At 44.6% G+C, this 18,999-nt stretch overlaps 1 protein-coding gene across 1 annotated transcript in view; it reads right to left on the minus strand.

Moving 5' to 3' along the window:
- Positions 1 to 14,076, minus strand: part of LOC306940053 (keratin, type I cytoskeletal 18) — a 69,015-nt gene extending 54,939 nt beyond the window's left edge. The window contains exon 1 of the mRNA XM_079524989.1: positions 14,056 to 14,076. The gene's annotated coding sequence lies outside the window, so the exon portion shown is untranslated. The remainder of the gene's footprint in view (positions 1 to 14,055) is intronic.
- Between the last annotated feature and the right edge of the window lie 4,923 nt (positions 14,077 to 18,999).

The following is an 18,999-nucleotide window of genomic DNA, read 5'->3' on the forward strand; positions in this document are numbered from 1 at the left end:
GGGGGGCAGCGGACTGACTTCATGCTTCCTTCTATGCATGAGGAGTCCAAGCTGCTTCTTTTCACCTGACAGGGGAGAGTTTTCCCGGCCGGACGTAGCACGTGGAAGACTAGTTCCTTTCCCCTCCATCAGGCTCCCCGGCTGGCCAGGGGGAGGCAGTATAGAGACCAGGATTACTGCATGTTTACCTACCCTGGGGGACACGGGGAGAACATGTGAGGGTACCTACCTAAGGGGACACAGGGAGAACATGTGAGGGTACCTACCCTGACACGGGGAGAACATGTGAGGGTACCTACCCTGACACGGGGAGAACATGTGAGGGTACCTACCCAAGGGGACACGGGGAGAACATGTGAGGGTACCTACCCAAGGGGACAACGGAGAGAACATGTGAGGGTACCTGCCCAAGGGGACACGGGGAGAACATGTGGGGGTACCTACGCTAGGGGACACGGGGAGAACATGTGAGGGTACCTACCCAAGGGGACAACATGTGAGGGTACCTACCCAAGGGGACAACGGAGAGAACATGTGAGGGTACCTACCCTAGGGGACACGGGGAGAACATGCGAACTCCACACAGAAAGGCCCTTTCGCCAACCCCGCCTCAGGTATGGGCACTGATGACGCGGAGGAGAGACCACACCCCCAGCGCCCACAGCGTCCCCAGCGGGAATCGAACCCAGGACCTTCTAGCTGTGAGGCGACAGCACTACCGACTGTGGCATCCAGCATCCTGCTTCATTAAGAATGAAACATGAGATGGAGACAGAGAGAGAGAGAGAGAGAGAGAGCCTATAGAACTATTTTTGTAGTGGGTTAGCCCTATGCGTTGTGTAGCAATTCTTGTTGATGGCGTCACGCTACTAAACAAGCCTGTGAGATGCAGATGACAATACAGGTACAGTATATGTCAGCAGTCATGGATGTGTAACTTTAGCTTTAAGAATCCACTGTGTAACTCCAACAGTGAATGAGATGGTTTTCAGTTTGAGTGTCCTCTGAGCAGTCAGTGACCTGTCGATGTGTTGAATGTTTCTGCTTTCATGACATTCACTAGGCTTAATTGGTTAATTGAATTGGTAGAATAATTTCATTGGTCTAAACCTGGATTCATTCATGTGATTTGTCTACAATCTTTATATCTGTCCTACGTGTGATTTTCAACTGACCTACCTGGTCAGTCTTTTTTTTAAAGGGTAAATTAAGAAAATAAAACCTATAGTGTATAAGCATGCGTGCATGTCAAGGGGGTGGTGGGGGTTTGTCTGAATAAGCATAGGAACTTTCCAGCATTTCTCTTCCTCCTTATTTATTTTTGTCCGTGTTGTTTTCTCAGTATTGCAATGCATCACTTGACATTACCCAAGCAAGTTTGAGCTGCAGCGCATCAGCTGAAAGCAATTTGGTCCAGAGTGCAGCTGCCAGGCGGATAAGACTTTCCTTCTTTCGTTTACTTTGAAATGCTCCTTTTTTTTTTTTCAACATCCAAAATACACAAGGCAGCCAAATTGCTGACATGTGTGAGAGGGGCAAGCGAGACTCCTGCATTCTTTCATGCCCCACTATGCAAAACTCCACATTGTTTATTTAAAGAACACCGAACACTTTAGCACTATTAAGAAACATGTCATATAGTAAACTAAAGGTTTCCTCCCAGGAAAAATCCCTGTCGGTTTATTTTTCTTTTGCAAAAAGTTATTTTAGTTTTGACTCACAAACTGCCTGCATTCTACAATTAAGCAACAGCGTTGTAATCGCGGGCTTGTGTAGCGTGCATGGGGACGTTAACAGGCTAAGGTAAATGTGGAAGTGCTGTGATTATTTGTGGATTAAGCTGTGGACGTGTGAGATGGCAGGACTGGACTGTCTCTCTCTTCCCTCTATAGCTCGCAGAGATCTCAAAAGCCACATTTTTACATTTCACATAATTATTTTCGCGTGAAAAACACGACGCGTTTGAGTCAGACGACGGCAAAGTCTATATGAGACTAAACATGTTGGTGGCAGCAGCAGGGCGTTGCAGGTTGGAACCATGGGCGTGGCACATGGGCGTGGCACATGGGCGTGGCACATGGGCGTGGAACCGGGCGTGGCAGGTTGGAACCATGGGCGTGGCACATGGGCGTGGAACCGGGCGTGGCAGGTTGGAACCATGGGCGTGGCACATGGGCGTGGCAGGTTGGAACCATGGGCGTGGCACATGGGCGTGGCACATGGGCGTGGCAGGTTGGAACCATGCAGGTCCAAAGTTGTCTCCCTCTAGCCTGCATGCTGCCATGTGTTTGATTGTTTGTTTGTTTGTTTGAGTCAATAAACCAGATACAAATATTACATTCCGTTTGATTCATTGAGTCATGTAATGTCTTGAATGTAATCATTGATTTGTATCCAGTGTTGATTTCGTCGACTAAAACTATGATGAAAAATGTCCGTTGACTACCTTTTTTTCCACTGACGAAAACTAAATGGAAACTAAATGAAAACTATTATAGCTATGATGACTAAAACTAAGACTAAATATATTGGCAATTTCGACTAAATCTACAGTTGATTTAGTCGACTAAAATGTATTTTGTCAGGCCTTGATGCCGTCGTAATGACGTAATGTAATGTTTTTACACTTGCTGAAAATAGACGATCCACGAGCTCACAACGTGTCGCGCTGCGACGCGCTGTGAGCTTGTAGATCGGCTATTTTCAGCATGCAACCAAGTGTAAAATGACTAACATTTTAGTTCTCTGTTGCTCCACTTCAGTTACTTGGCATTTCAACTATAGACTAATAGAGAAAGATAATAACAAACCGTATAAACCTGAATAAAACATCATCATCACAGATGATTGGTAGTAGGCTACAGTGCATGTTGTTTTGATCTTTTCTTAGTCTGTCAAAGCTTAACATTAAAAAGGAAAGCAGCGAGCTCAAAGGTGTGACAATAAATTGGCTCTGGAAAAGAAAGAGCCCTCACTGATGGCTAGCCTACAACACAATCATACAAGTAAGACACGTAAACGCGGGAAGCGAACAAAGTGTTGTGGCAGTCTGACAGACTGACACACACACACACATACACACACACACAAACACACACACCTCTGTATCGTTCCAATTCCAGTTGCCCTCTGGTGGTGGGCGGGTGGTGTGACACACACACAGACAGACAGACAGTTTTGGCCAGCTTCTATAGTTAGTGCTCACTTCGTTCACAATCAGAACACACACAGAGAGAGAGAGAGGAGAGAGGGAGGAGGGGAAAAAACATGAGAGGCTTGTATAAAAGATGAAATTGTATGAAAGATAACCACAGAAGATAAGTGCTAATTCTTAAATGAATGTTTTACGCTAATTTATACTTTCACATCACATTTTTTTTTCTGTTGAAAATCACAATCACAACCACTTTTAAACATGGCATGTCATTATAGCATGGACGGGGTTATGGACCTGCAACGGGGCCAGTGTGCTCTGGGGCAGTTGACTACCAGGGGCCCCTGAGGGCCATATATCCCTCCCTGAATCCGGGCGCACCCTCAGATCCTCGGATAAGGCCCTTCTGGCTGTCCCTCGCACTAACCTAGTTGCCAGGGGTGACCGGGCTTTTGCCGCTCGGGCACCCAGACTGTGGAACGCACTGCCAGTGCACATTAGGGTAGCACCATCCGTCCGTCCCACTATTTAAGTCACGCCTGAAAACCCACCTTTATACTGAGTGTTTTTTTTAACTATTTAATAGCCAATTGTACATACATCCTGGTTATTGTTTTGTGTGCCATTATTTTGTTATTGTGTGTTTCTTGCTGTTTTAATCTTGCTCTGTGCAGCACTTTGGAACTGTTTTGAAAAGCGCTATACAAATAAAGTTCATATCATATCATATATACTTTACATTAAATATTATATAGGTTAACACTCAAATGTGGGCCCCTCAGCCTACAATGCATGTCCCCTCCTATATACAGCCTACAATGCATGTCCCCTCCTATATACAGCCTACAATGCATGTCCCCTCCTATATACAGTAGCCGACTGAGAGGACTAACGTGTGATTAACCCATTTAGGCCTGACGTCGACATTTAAAAAATGTCTTCTAAATCCTGACAGTTTTCTGAAAAACCTCATGTTTCTATGTCAGTGGTTCTCAAACATATTCATGGACCCCACATATATATGACATTGGCCGCCGACCCCCATCTGAAAATGTGTTGTTCCAGGGACCCTCCCAGTAGCAAAGATTTTAGTTAAAAACTCGCTTTGTAACAATATATATTCAAAGATTTCAGGCACATTTTCACGTTTTAAAAAAAAAGCAGACCTACAAGTTCATAGCGCGGCACTCGGTGCCGCGCTATGAGCTTGTAGATCTGCTATTTCTCAACAGCTAAAGCATAACATAATGCTTAAAACACCAAAACGGGTTCCCGCCCAAAATGGGATGACAGGTATAAAATAAATGAGAAAAAGAGGTTGAGCATCAGCAATGGTTTTCAGTGGAGTGCTAAGCCCAAATCCAGTATACATAAAAAAAATAGGAATTTAAAGAATTCCAAAAAGGTAGCACATCCAACAATTAAATAAATGGCGGACAAAGGTACTCACATTTCAATGTATTTATTGGCATACATACCAAAAAGGAACGCTTATGCTATGCAGCCTAAATTCATTAGAGCATGAAACTGACAAGTAAATCGTTTTTAATGCCAATACATATCATGTATAAGTACTGCTTTACAAGTCGAGTAGTGTGTTTGACACGTCGACCACCTTTTTCCACTGACGAAAACTAAATGGAAACTAAATGAAAACTAAAACTAAGACCTAAATATACTGACAATTTCGTCAACAAATAAAAACTAGGCTAAAATGTTAGGAAGGGACTAGTGGACAAGAGATCCAGTATAAGTCATTTTACAATTAGTTGCTTGCTGAAAATAGCAGATCTACAAGCTCACAACGTGTCGTGCTGCGACACGCAGTGGGCTTGTAGATTGGCTATTTTCAGCAAGTGAAAAAATTATTCATCAAGGCTCGCCAAAATACATTTTGTTTGACTAAATCATCTAGATTTGGTAGACTAAAGTCTTATATTTAGTTGACTAAAACTAGACTAACACTAAAACATTCCAGGTGACTAAAATGTGACTAAAACTAAATGAAAACTATTCAAGAGACTATGACTAAAACGAAAATCTAAATTTGCTGTCAAAAACAACATGTTTGCGTGTCCACCTGCCTGGGGGTGGTGGGGGGTAGAGATGTTCTTCCAAATACCGACTCTGACTCCCACAACATGTGTATCGATAATAGTAGGCCTACCTATCCGACATCAATGCAGAATAAAACATAAAATCTGGGAATAAATAACAATTCCACTAACAATGTGGTAAATTACGGAGTAACACACATAGTGGCATAAATGCTGATAAACTACACCATCATTTTAAAGGATAACTTTAGTTTTTTTCAACCAAGGTTCAGGTTTTAGGTTGTTATTAGAGAATGTAAATTTTTAGCTATTTTTGACAGGGGGGCAGGGGCATTCAAACATGGGGCTAAATACATCCTTTTTTCTTTTTTTTTTACAACATTTTACTGCAATTTATTTATTAATATTTACTATAGTTCTACTACTAGACCCCAGGTAATTACATATGGCCACAAAACATCACAGGATCTACATCTACTACTGCATGGCATGCAGAGCCGGTACTTTCGGCCGCGTATCACCATCGTACCACAAAGTATACAAATACTAAGTGGTTATTTTGGCGAGCAAAGCAACGCAGTCATACGGTCGGGGAGGGGGGGGGGCAGACGCATGGGACGATATGGGAGGGATCGGGAGGGATATACAGGAGGGGTTTTTGGGAGAGACGAGACGGGAGGGCCCGGCGCTGTGACTGATAGCCCACCAGGCGGGCCTTCGGAGCGGCCCGACGCGGGGAACGGCTAACCTACCTTGACATGCGTAGGAAACCTAAGCCCCTCCGAGGCCGCTTGTCAGATAGGAGCCACCCAGAGCAGCTCCGCCGCACGCTGTAGCCCGAGCCGCTGCGCGTCCCTTTTAACTAGCACTGTTTAGATGAGCGCACAGCAGAGGAATGCCCCCAGTATACCTCCTGTGGAAACCACACGCAACAACAGCAGTTATAGGCTACACGACGACATCGGCTTCCCAGCACATGGGAATGAGTCAACTACCGGGAGCATTATTTTATTTTATTTATTGTTACCATGCCAAGCTGGAGTTTGTGTCTGCTCTCTGCTGGGTGTGTGTGTGTGTGTGTGTGTGTGTGTGTGTGTGTGTGTGTGTGTGTGTGTGTGTGTGTGTGTGTGTGTGTGTGTGTGTGTGTGTGTGTGTGTGTGTGTGTGTGTGTGTGTGTGTGTGTGTGTGTGTGTGTGTGTGTCCTACTTGTATTGCTATACAAATGTATCCACAAGCATATACTAGAATTTGAGAAGACATTGTGAGGACAATAATTTTGTCCTGGTCCTCACAAGAGAAATGTTTGTTTTTTATGGTTAAGAGTATTTGTAGAGTTTAGGCTTATACAATCAGCAAAAGGTCATTTAGGTTACAGGGTTACGGGTAGGATTGGGCATTAAAATAGAAAGACAACGTGATGACGATTGACGTCACACTGTGAAAAGTATAATATCTGAAAAGCCTCTCAAGATGGCCGTTGAACATGAAGGGCGGGATGTCGCTCATTCTACATACGTAGAAGGTTAAGTTAGGGGTTAAAGTTGGCATTAGTTACACCTGATTTATACTTAATGTGTGTGTGTGTGTGTGTGTGTGTGTGTGTGTGTGTGTGCGCGTGCGTGCGTGCGTGCGTGCGTGTTTGTGCCTTGCACGTGCGTCTGTCTGTCTACATGTGTGCAGCCCATGCATGCCACAGTGTGCATGCATGCGTGCTCGTTTCAGTAAAAGCCCTTTGATGTCATATATTTGTCAATGAGCCTGGACAAGAGCAGAGTCCTTCTGAAATGAGACTGGACAAGAGACTGGACAAGAGCAGAGTGCTTCTGAAATGAGACTGGACAAGAGACTGGACAAGAGCAGAGTGCTTCTGAAATGAGACTGGACAAGAGCAGAGTGCTTCTGAAATGAGACTGGACAAGAGACTGGACAAGAGCAGAGTGCTTCTGAAATGAGACTGGACAAGAGACTGGACAAGAGCAGAGTGCTTCTGAAATGAGACTGGACAAGAGACTGGACAAGAGCAGAGTGCTTCTGAAATGAGACTGGACAAGAGACTGAACAAGAGCAGAGTGCTTCTGAAATGAGACTGGACAAGAGACTGGACAAGAGCAGAGTGCTTCTGAAATGAGACTGGACAAGAGCAGAGTGCTTCTGAAATGAGACTGGACAAGAGACTGGACAAGAGCAGAGTGCTTCTGAAATGAGACTGGACAAGAGACTGGACAAGAGCAGAGTGCTTCTGAAATGAGACTGGACAAGAGACTGGACAAGAGCAGAGTGCTTCTGAAATTAGACTGGACAAGAGACTGGACAAGAGACTGGACAAGAGCAGAGTGCTTCTGAAATTAGACTGGACAAGAGACTGGACAAGAGACTGGACAAGAGCAGAGTGCTTCTGAAATTAGACTGGACAAGAGACTGGACAAGAGCAGAGTGCTTCTGAAATTAGACTGGACAAGAGACTGGACAAGAGCAGAGTGCTTCTGAAATGAGACTGGACAAGAGACTGGACAAGAGCAGAGTGCTTCTGAAATGAGACTGGACAAGAGACTGGACAAGAGCAGAGTGCTTCTGAAATGAGACTGGACAAGAGACTGGACAAGAGACTGAACAAGAACAGAGTGCTTCTGAAATGAGACTGGACAAGAGACTGGACAAGAGCAGAGTGCTTCTGAAATGAGACTGGACAAGAGACTGGACAAGAGACTGGACAAGAGCAGAGTGCTTCTGAAATGAGACTGGACAAGAGACTGGACAAGAGACTGGACAAGAGCAGAGTGCTTCTGAAATGAGACTGGACAAGAGACTGGACAAGAGACTGGACAAGAGCAGAGTGCTTCTGAAATGAGACTGGACAAGAGACTGGACAAGAGCAGAGTGCTTCTGAAATGAGACTGGACAAGAGACTGGACAAGAGACTGGACAAGAGCAGAGTGCTTCGGACAAGAGACTGGACAAGAGCAGAGTGCTTCTGCAATGAGACTGGACAAGAGACTGGACAAGAGCAGAGTGCTTCTGAAATGAGACTGGACAAGAGACTGGACAAGAGCAGAGTGCTTCTGCAATGAGACTGGACAAGAGACTGGACAAGAGCAGAGTGCTTCTGAAATGAGACTGGACAAGAGACTGGACAAGAGCAGAGTGCTTCTGAAATGAGACTGGACAAGAGACTGGACAAGAGCAGAGTGCTTCTGAAATGCTTTGAGTTTGTGTGGCGTTTGCGTGAAGCAGTGCACGTGACACGAAGGAAGAGGGGGAAATGTTTAGTTGAATAGAGAAAAGCAGCGGATTACATGAAATCATCAATGAGGTCAGTGAAGCAGGAATGTGCATTTGAAATATAGTACAGAAAAAGCTGAATGTTGGGTTGTTGATTTCTTACTGACGTGACCGACAATAAGGGAAGTCAGTGTTATAAAATGGGTCTGTTGTGTCCATGTTCAAATCAGTTTAAAACGATACTACTTGAAAACGAGTACAAGCTACGAGCTTGTAGGTCTGCTATTTTTTGAAAAATCGTGAAAATGTGGCACAAATCTTTGAATACATATATTCTTTCACAGCGAACGTTTTTAACTCAAATCTTTGCTGGGGGGTCCCTGGAACAACATATTTTCAGATGGGGGTCGGTGGCCAATTACATATATTTTTGGGGGTCTTTGACATGAAAATGTTTGAGAACCACTGATATAGAAACGTAGTTTTTTCAGAAAATTGTCAGGATTTAGAAGGTATTTGTAGAATCGCCCTCAGCTCTAAATGGGTTAAAGAACGACTTCACCCATTTTCAACCCATCTTCATATAATTGGATAATTTGGTACCATTTTTTGTCTCAGAGGAGGGCTGCATGTGGACAGTTAAGAAACCTGCCTACCAGTGACATCATTGATGGGGAATCCAAGCTAATAAAAACGACATGCTTGCTATTCCTGTAAAGTTAGATAGATATAATGGAAGCCATTGTTCTTGCGTATACGTACGAGGTGTATAGCTTGTTTGTAGATCCGCCACGTGAAAAACAAAAACGATAATGTCACTGACAGGCGGGGTCTATGAGCGGTCCACAGTACAGCCGTCCTCTGAGACAAGGGGTTCTCAACGTTTTTTGGCTGGGTGGGGACCCCCGGAAATGCTTTGGCCATGTCTCGTGACCCCTGCCCCGCCACGCCCCCCTCCCCACCACCACCAATACAAACCGACTGCAAAAACAACCTGAATAATAGAGAAAATATATCATAAATGAATACTGAAACCGGATATAATCATTAAGGAACGTTTATGCATGCATCACGTACCACCATGTAAACTCTTCATTTCCATTTTCCAGCCATTCAGTTGCAAAGAAAAGGGGGGAAAAAAAGACCCGAGGGGTCGCGACCCACGGGTTGAGAACACCTGCTTTGAGAGACAGACTGAGTAGGATTTGGGTTTTTCTTTTTTTACCATATCATGAGCATTAGGATCAATTAGGCTATATGAAGATGAAAATGGGTGAAGTGGTCCTTTAACATCAGCTAGGACGGACCTAAATACATTATTTATTCTTTTAGGTTAGTGCTTTTTGGTTATTATTGATTTATTGTGTAAGTAGTGTTACTGTTGTTATAGGGCATTATTTGAGTATTCCGTTCATATATTTGTTCAGTTCTCCTTGTTTTTTTTACATTATTTAATCAAGAGATTAAAAAAACTGTATTTTTGCCCGTATTCCGTAATAGGGTATAATATTAAGCTTAATGTACATACTTTTGTGGATCACTATGTGGTTGCCTGTATACCATTAAAATAAAAGAAAGAAAGAAAGAAAGAAAGATAGAAAGAAAGAAAGAAAGAAAGAAAGAAAGAAAGAAAGAAAGAAAGAAAGAACACATGAACCAATGACAGTCACACTGTATCTGGGCCAAGCCCATACATACAGTGTTTTTGGCTGAGAACACAGTGAGACAGAGAGAGAAAGGCTTTTGGACGACTTTTGCCCCCCCCCCCCCCCCTCGCTTAGCGAACGCCATGAATCACAGCACTGGGATCCGGCAAACAATGACAGTATATATGAGAAGAAAATGGGGCTCCGCTAGTCGGTCCCCACGTGTAGCCAATGGAGGAGAGAGAGAGAGGGAAGTGGGCTGGAGGAGAGAAGAGAAAGGGATTTGGTGCTGGCACGCAGGGCAGGGCCAGGCTGTGGTAGTCAAGACTTGTAAATAGCCGGGAGGGACATGAGCAGGGACGGAGGAATGGAAGGACGACGAGGGGATGGAGGGATGGAGCTATCAGCGGAGAAGTGATGAAGGTCTGGGAGCAGGCCAAGATAAACACAGGCTGGTCCAGAAGAGACCACAGAGGAATACACACACACACACACACACTGCGCTCGCACACAAACGCACGCACGCACACTCACACTACATGCTTACGCATACACACACACAAGTACACTACATGCACAAACATATGGACATGCGCACGTAACATATGCTGGCACTCTTGCCCCGGAGATAAACACACACACACACACACACACACGCACGCACACACGCGCACATGTGCTCGTGCACTCTCGCACACACCTGCACTCCTGCAGACAAACAAATAGTGTAGTAGTGTATAGGCCTCCCTCCCCAGACCACAACTTGTTGAGTGTTAAGCCATGTGACAACAGACTGAGGAGGAACAGGGATCATTTAGACGTCTCATTTCATCACATACTTCATATTAACCCGTTTGCCCAGATACCACAGGATAAACACGTCGGAGGAAAAAAGAATGGATTGGGAATCGTTTTTTCTTTCCTTTACTTTTTACGCAATCTGAACTATAGGAGGTTAGTTCAACCCTCAGCTCAGTGGCACAGTACTGCACAACCACATTCTGAATTCTGACAGTTTTCTGAAATACCTACATTATGTTTCTGTATCAGTGGTGCTCAATATTTCATGTCAAGGACCCCAAAAGTTATATGTAATTGGCCGCCGACCCCCATCTGAAAATATGTTGTTCCAGGAACCCCCCCAGAAGCAAAGATTTGAGTTAAAAACGTTATGAAAGAATATATATTCAAAGATTTGTGTCGCATTTTCCCGATTTTTCAAAAATAGCAGACCTATAAGCTACCTACAATAGCAGATCTACAAGCTCATAGCACGGCACCGAGTGCCGCGCTATGATAGCTAAAGCATAAAATAATGCTTAAAACACCAATACCGGCAGCCATAGCGACAGCCATAGCGACAGCCATACCGACAGCCATACCGACAGACATACCGACAGCCATACCGACAGCCATACCGACAGCCATACCGACAGCCATACCGACAGACATACCGGCAGCCATACCGGCAGCCATACCGACAGACATACCGACAGCCATACCGACAGCCATACCGACAGCCATACCGACAGACATACCGGCAGCCATACCGACAGACATACCGACAGCCATACCGACAGCCATACCGACAGACATACCGGCAGCCATACCGACAGCCATACCGACAGACATACCGGCAGCCATACCGACAGACATACCGACAGACATACCGACGGACATACCGACAGACTTACCGACAGACCGACAGACATACCGACAGACATACCAACAGACATACCGACAGACATACCGACAGACATACCGACAGACATACCGACAGACATACCGACAGCCATACCGACAGACATACCGACAGACTTACCGACATACCGACAGACATACCGACAGACATACCGACGGACATACCGACGGACATACCGACAGACTTACCGACGGACATACCGACAGACTTACCGACATACCGACAGACATACCGACGGACATACCGACAGACTTACCGACAGACATACCGGCAGCCATACCGACAGCCATACCGACAGCCATACCGACAGCCATACCGACAGACATACCGGCAGCCATACCGACAGCCATACCGACAGCCATACCGACAGCCATACCGACAGCCATACCGACAGCCATACCGACAGCCATACCGACAGACATACCGGCAGCCATACCGACAGCCATACCGACAGCCATACCGACAGCCATACCGACAGACATACCGGCAGCCATACCGACAGCCATACCGACAGCCATACCGACAGACATACCGACAGCCATACCGACAGCCATACCGACAGCCATACCGACAGACATACCGGCAGCCATACCGACAGCCATACCGACAGCCATACCGACAGCCATACCGACAGACATACCGGCAGCCATACCGACAGACATACCGACAGCCATACCGACAGCCATACCGACAGCCATACCGACAGACATACCGGCAGCCATACCGACAGCCATACCGACAGACATACCGGCAGCCATACCGACAGACATACCGACAGACATACCGACGGACATACCGACAGACTTACCGACAGACCGACAGACATACCGACAGACATACCAACAGACATACCGACAGACATACCGACAGACATACCGACAGACATACCGACAGACATACCGACAGCCATACCGACAGACATACCGACAGACTTACCGACATACCGACAGACATACCGACAGACATACCGACGGACATACCGACGGACATACCGACAGACTTACCGACGGACATACCGACAGACTTACCGACATACCGACAGACATACCGACGGACATACCGACAGACTTACCGACAGACCGACAGACATACCGACAGACATACCGACAGACATACCGACAGACTTACCAACAGACATACCGACAGACATACCCACAGACATACCAACATACCAACATACCGACATACCGACAGACATAACAGACATACCGACAGACATAACGACAGACATACCGACAAACTTACCGACAGACATACCAACAGACATACCGACAGACATACCGACAGCCATACCGACAGACATACCGACATACCGACAGACATACCATTACCGACAGACATATACCGACAGACATACCGACAATATAGAGCGTCGCAGTCCCGCCTCCTACCCTGGACCAGGAAATGAAACCCAATGCATTTTTCCCATAGACATTTCTTAAAGTATTTATTTAAAGACGGTTACGCCGCGGACAAAGCCAACTCGAGTCGTGACAACTCATGACAACACAAACAATATTTTGGACCAAACAAATAATTACAAAGAAAGAAAAACAACAAAAAAAGTGTTGTAACCTGCCGTTTTTTTCTTCTTTCTAATTATTTGTTTGGTCCAAAATATTGTTTGTGTTGTCATGAGTTGTCACGACTCGAGTTGGCTTTGTCCGCGGCGTAACCGTCTTTAAATAAATACTTTAAGAAATGTCTATGAGGAAAATGCATTGGGTTTCATTTCCTGGTCCAGGGTAGGAGGCGGGACTGCGACGCTCTATACCGACAGACTTACCGACAGACACATACCGACAGACATACCGACAGACTTACCGACAGACATACCGACAGACAGTCACATACCGACAGCCATACCGACAGACATACAGACAGCCGATTTGCTCAGACACCGATGACGTAAATTCTCCATTCATTGTCAATGGCATTTAATGTTTGTGTTGGGTGAATCTACACTATAGCCGTTTATAGGAGGGGATAGCGCCCCTCAAAAATCCTCTTCTATTTATACAGGTTTAATGTTTGTTTTTCCTTAAACAAACATTAAAAACGCCATTGACATGGACAGAGTTTAATGTTTGTTTCGTCTGATAATTACGTCATAAAAGATGTAGGCCTACTGTGCCCCTCACTTCACACGGTTGTGATTTTTAATCCCTATTGGATATCTTTGTAGCACATAAAGTTGCTGCCCTGTGGCTTTCGACGATGAAAAATAATGGTGTCAGAAATGCCCGATATGGGCTTATGGCTCATCCATGTACAGACCGTAATGCTGGATCCTTGACCGCTGGATCCTTGACCTTGAGAGACAGTGAGGAGGACCCGATCGAGTTCAAATCTTGTCCCGCAGCATGTCTGTCCATTCTGTGCCCCATGGTTTCTTCACCTGAGAACAACAGCAGCAAGTACAGGAGTCAGGTTTATTATTGCATGGGTTTCACTGGAAGAACACACAGAACACATGGTGGCGCTGAACACATGGTGGCGCTGAAGAGTGAAGACAGACATCACCACACCACTAATGCACTTCGAGTGTGGATGCATAATTATATGTCTGTCTGCCGTGTCTCTGTGAGTCTGTGTGTATTTTTGTGTCTGCATGCTCACACGTCAGTGTTTGTGTGAGTTTGTTTGTTTATATATGCGTGCGTGCGCGTGCGTGCATGCGTGTAGCGAAGCGAGAGCTCTCCTGCTCTATCTTGTCTTGTCTAGGTCTAAGACCAACTAAAGCCCTGTTTAAACTTTGCAGTACGATGGTGTCACGCACCAAAAGTAGCCGATTTACAAGCTCAAAATGCACAGCGCATGCGACGCCCTGTGAGCTTGTGAATCTGCTATCTCCGGTGCGTGACATGACACCGTTTTACGACTCGGGCATAAATTAGGCATAACACCTTTGAGCGAAACCTCAAAAGTTGCTAAATGTTAGCTTAAGCGATCCCTTTCACAGGCATATGGCGAAAAAATAGCAGCATGAAAGAGTTGCCGTGAAGCGTGCCCAGTTGGAATGCAAACAACTGGCCGTGGTGGTCATCAGTCTGTCAGCGTCCACATCACAGCTTCAACAGGGCATGTGAGGTGTGTGGGTGCATCTGTGTAGAAGAGAAAAGAGTATTCTGTCGAGGTGTCCTTCTTAGACACTTCCAACCTGGTGTGGTGGGCTGGGCACTTCAATTTCAACTTCAAATTCACTTCAATTCAAATATTAATAAAAAAGAATACAAAAAATAATCTAAAACAGCAAAAGTACGAGATTTTTTGTAGATAATACGAGTATCTTGTTAGCTGTGCCCTTAGTCACGAACAACCTGGCATCAATGCGTTATATTAGTATATTTTGAGCTGGACACTCTCTGTCCAGCTCAAATCTAGAATAGCCAAAATGGAAAAAACAGCCATGAAGGTAATTGGTAGGAAAGATTCTCCATCTCTTCAGACAATCTTTGAGAAAACGGTGCTCAGTCTGTCAAATAGAGTGTTGTCTGATCCTTCACATGTATTATCTTCAGAGTATGAGCTGTTACCCTCTGGTAGTTGCAAGAGCAACCGCTTCAAACTTTATTTTCTTCCCACTTCAATTGTCCTACTGAACAACCGCCGCATAGTTCATAGTTCTTAGTGGGGAAGGGACTTATCGACCTTAAAACTGTGATTAATCTAGTACTTGTATTTATATACCTCCTCTGATTACATTTTTGCACTGATCTCTTGTGATACTCTGTGATACTGTACTTGTACATTGCTGCTATTGTGTTTTGTCTACTGTGTTTGTCTTCTGTTTTAAAAAGCGTTATGTACTACTGCACTTTTGCCCAAGACAAATTTCCCCTCGTGGGACAAGTATATCTCATCTCATTTTTACTTATAAAGCCATTCTTGGTGATCTGCCGTCTTACATTTCCTACAAATTCGACTCCAAAATGGTCTCAACCTCAGGTCAAATGCTTGGCTAAGGTGTGTAGTACCAGCATTCAAATCCGAGGGGGGTAAAAAATGTCTGGCCTTATTTGGCCCTTGGTCGTGGAACAATCTACAGTCCAGACTAAAATTGGCTTTGAAAGTTCCCTTGAGAAGTTTCAAAAGGATCGTCTTAGATGTACAGTCCAACACCTGCACATGTTTGGATATGTTTTGGTTACTCACATGGATGTTTTATTTGCTGTTCCAAAATGTGACATTTACGATGTAGTATTGAAGTATTGAAATAATCAAATACCCCATGGATGGATGATCTAATTCCGATGAGTGATGGACTGATGGCTCAATTTTTTTGATTTGATTTATTTGATATATTGATGATACAATTAAATAAGAGCTTCTTGCGGAGTAAGAATATGTCCTGATAGGACAGAGTAGCTCAGAAAACAAAGAAACATCAAATATGTCACCTGTCTGTGCCATGCGTGCTCAAATTATTAATCCTTTTTTTTACCCAGGGTAGTAGCTGAGCACAAGTGCTCATTTTCAGCAACGCCCTGCACATAGAAACACACACTAAAATCTGGGAGGTGACCAGTACAACCACAGTCTTATAGAGCACCGAAGTCTGACGTCAATATCGGTAGAGGGCGCAAATCCACGGGTTCATGTACTTTTTATTTGCATTGTAATCCCCATAGGGGGATTTTAGATATAAGAACTGTGTTTGAAAAAGTAAACATGTCATCCTGGCTGTTTCATTCATATGGATATGAAGAATCAACTGACAATCAATAGCGAAAACGCTATTGTTATACTGCTACTGAATTAAGTTACATTTTCGCTAGAAGCAGACTGTATCATATATGAGTGACTGACGGTCGCAAACGATACAGAGACACCTGACTGACAATAACGCAGAGACAGCTTGTTTATTTTTGGACCACAATGCTTATATGAAACGATTTTAAGATGAGCCCATGTTATTCTCCATAGAGAAATTACTTCCGTGAACCAGGCAGAACCAGGGGATGAGCGAGTGACGTCAGGACTTCGGCGCTCTATACGGTTGGCCACTAAGCAGCTCCACTGGAGCAGTTGGGGGTGCAGTGCCTTGCTCAAGGGCACTTCAGTGGTGTTGGGTGAGTGATTGACCAATCACTTCCCCAACCCAGATTGTTCCTGCCCGTCCAGGGAATCAAACCGGCAACCTTTCAGCAACAAGGGCGCTCCTAACCCTTAAGGCTCATACATAGTCTGGATTTTCGGTGGTGAGGTGACCACCGAACTACAACATGACGTCACGAGCCGCGGTGAAGAGCAAACCACCGCCACCGCTCCAGCCCTTCTCTCTGTTTTTACTCACCACCGCTCAACGTTATTTCAGCTCCGGTGGTCAGCTCACCACCGGAGCGGTGGTCACCTCACCACCGAAAATCCAGACTATGAATAGGCCTTTAGAGCCCCAATCCTGACGAATGGTGCTGATGCTGGATGTGGGGTTGGTTCTTATTGCGAACGAAGTGATTGCGAAGTGAGCACTAACTATAGAAGCTGGCCAAAACTGTCTGTCTGTCTGTCTGTCTGTCTGTCTGTCTGTCTGTCTGTCTGTCTGTCTGTCTGTCTGTGTGTGTGTGTCACGCTGTAACACCACCCACCCGCCACCAGAGGGCAAAAGATTGGGAGCAAACCAATACGAACTGAAATTGGAACAATACAGGTGCGCTGTGTACATGCGTGTGTGTCAGACTGCCACAACACTTCGTTCGCTTCCCGCGTTTACGCGTCTTACTTGTATACACCGGTATAAGCATGTGTGTGTGTGTGTGTGTGTGTGTGTGTCTCGTGTTTAATTGCTATACAGCCTGCATGGCAGTTGAAAGCAACCTGTGCACTATGAAGGGATGAGAGAGAGGAGACATGAAAGGCAAGCTGTAGCTCTTCTCACAACATTACGACACAGGTCGGTTCTTTATAAACGGGCATTTATTGGGCATTCTTCTCATCCCTCAGCTGTTCCATGCCGTGAGAACTGTATGTTCACACAAAAATAATAAACACACAAAACAATATCACAGTACATAATATTGGTATTACCAAATGAAAATACAAAGAAATGCGCGATGCGCAGGTGAACGTGTCCATCAAACAAACACAACAAATACTAATCTAAATATAGAATTAGTCCGTGAGCCAGGGGGGTTGGTCTGTACCATCTGGCTGAATAAGGCTCATAGTGATTTTTGTGAAGGTATACATGTCTAGAGTTAGAAAATATGTGATAGCATTGCACCCGTGGTAGCTTTATGAGTGCTATCATGCATTTTATTTTATAACACTAGGCGAAAATTGCATGGATCAATATGAAAAAACATAGTAATACACCCCCCAAAAATGATAGAAAAGGTTTTTCCAATTGGTTCTGGTACCTCTAGGCATGCTTAAGAATATACTGAAAATATAGGAAAATATATTTTCTGGAAAGGCGTCATTTTCAAGATGGCGTCCAATATGGCTGCCAGGAGCTTAAAATGGCTATAACTAATACTAATTCATCATTATTTGGGGGTTTATGGCTAAAGGAATGTGGCTGAATCAATGAAAGTGATCAGTTAATTATAGAGATGTGCCGATGAGACATTTTGGCCGATATCGATAATTAATTGCTGTTATGGCCGATAACCAATATTACCAATGTCGATCTCATTCTGTATTGAAAGATTATAACTTTGTCTATTCTGAAAAATACATGTAACAGGGTGTCTGCACTGCAGGCTTAGGCAAGTCACATCTAACTTAAATACCTTTATAATATTGTGAGCTTGTAGATCTGTTCAAACTGTTACTTTGGGCTTGTTTATCTGTAAAGACAGACCGATTAATCAGATCGATTAATTAATCGGACCGATTAATTAATTTAATTTCATTTTTTTATTTATTCCAAACATGTTATATATAAATGATGTTGTTTATGTTCGAAAGTCGGGCAGATACTGGCACTGAGGAGGATATTGGAAGGGGTATGGGAGCGCAACCTGTCAGCGGTGATCACATTCATTGACTTCCAAAAGGCTTTCGACACCATCCACCAGGGGAAACTCATGAGTATTCTACGTGCCTACGGAGTTCCAGAAAAGTTGATAGACAGATGATAGAGTCAAGCTACAGCCAGACTCGAGCCAAGGTCCAAGTTCGTCCTCAAGCTCAATACCAAGAAAACAAAGGTAATGACAGTCAACACCGAGGACAAAACCATTGCCACTGCAGACGGGACGGTGCTCGAGCGAGTCG

This window comes from Electrona antarctica (assembly GCF_951216825.1).
Source record: "Electrona antarctica genome assembly, chromosome: 16".
Lineage (NCBI taxonomy): Eukaryota > Metazoa > Chordata > Actinopteri > Myctophiformes > Myctophidae > Electrona > Electrona antarctica.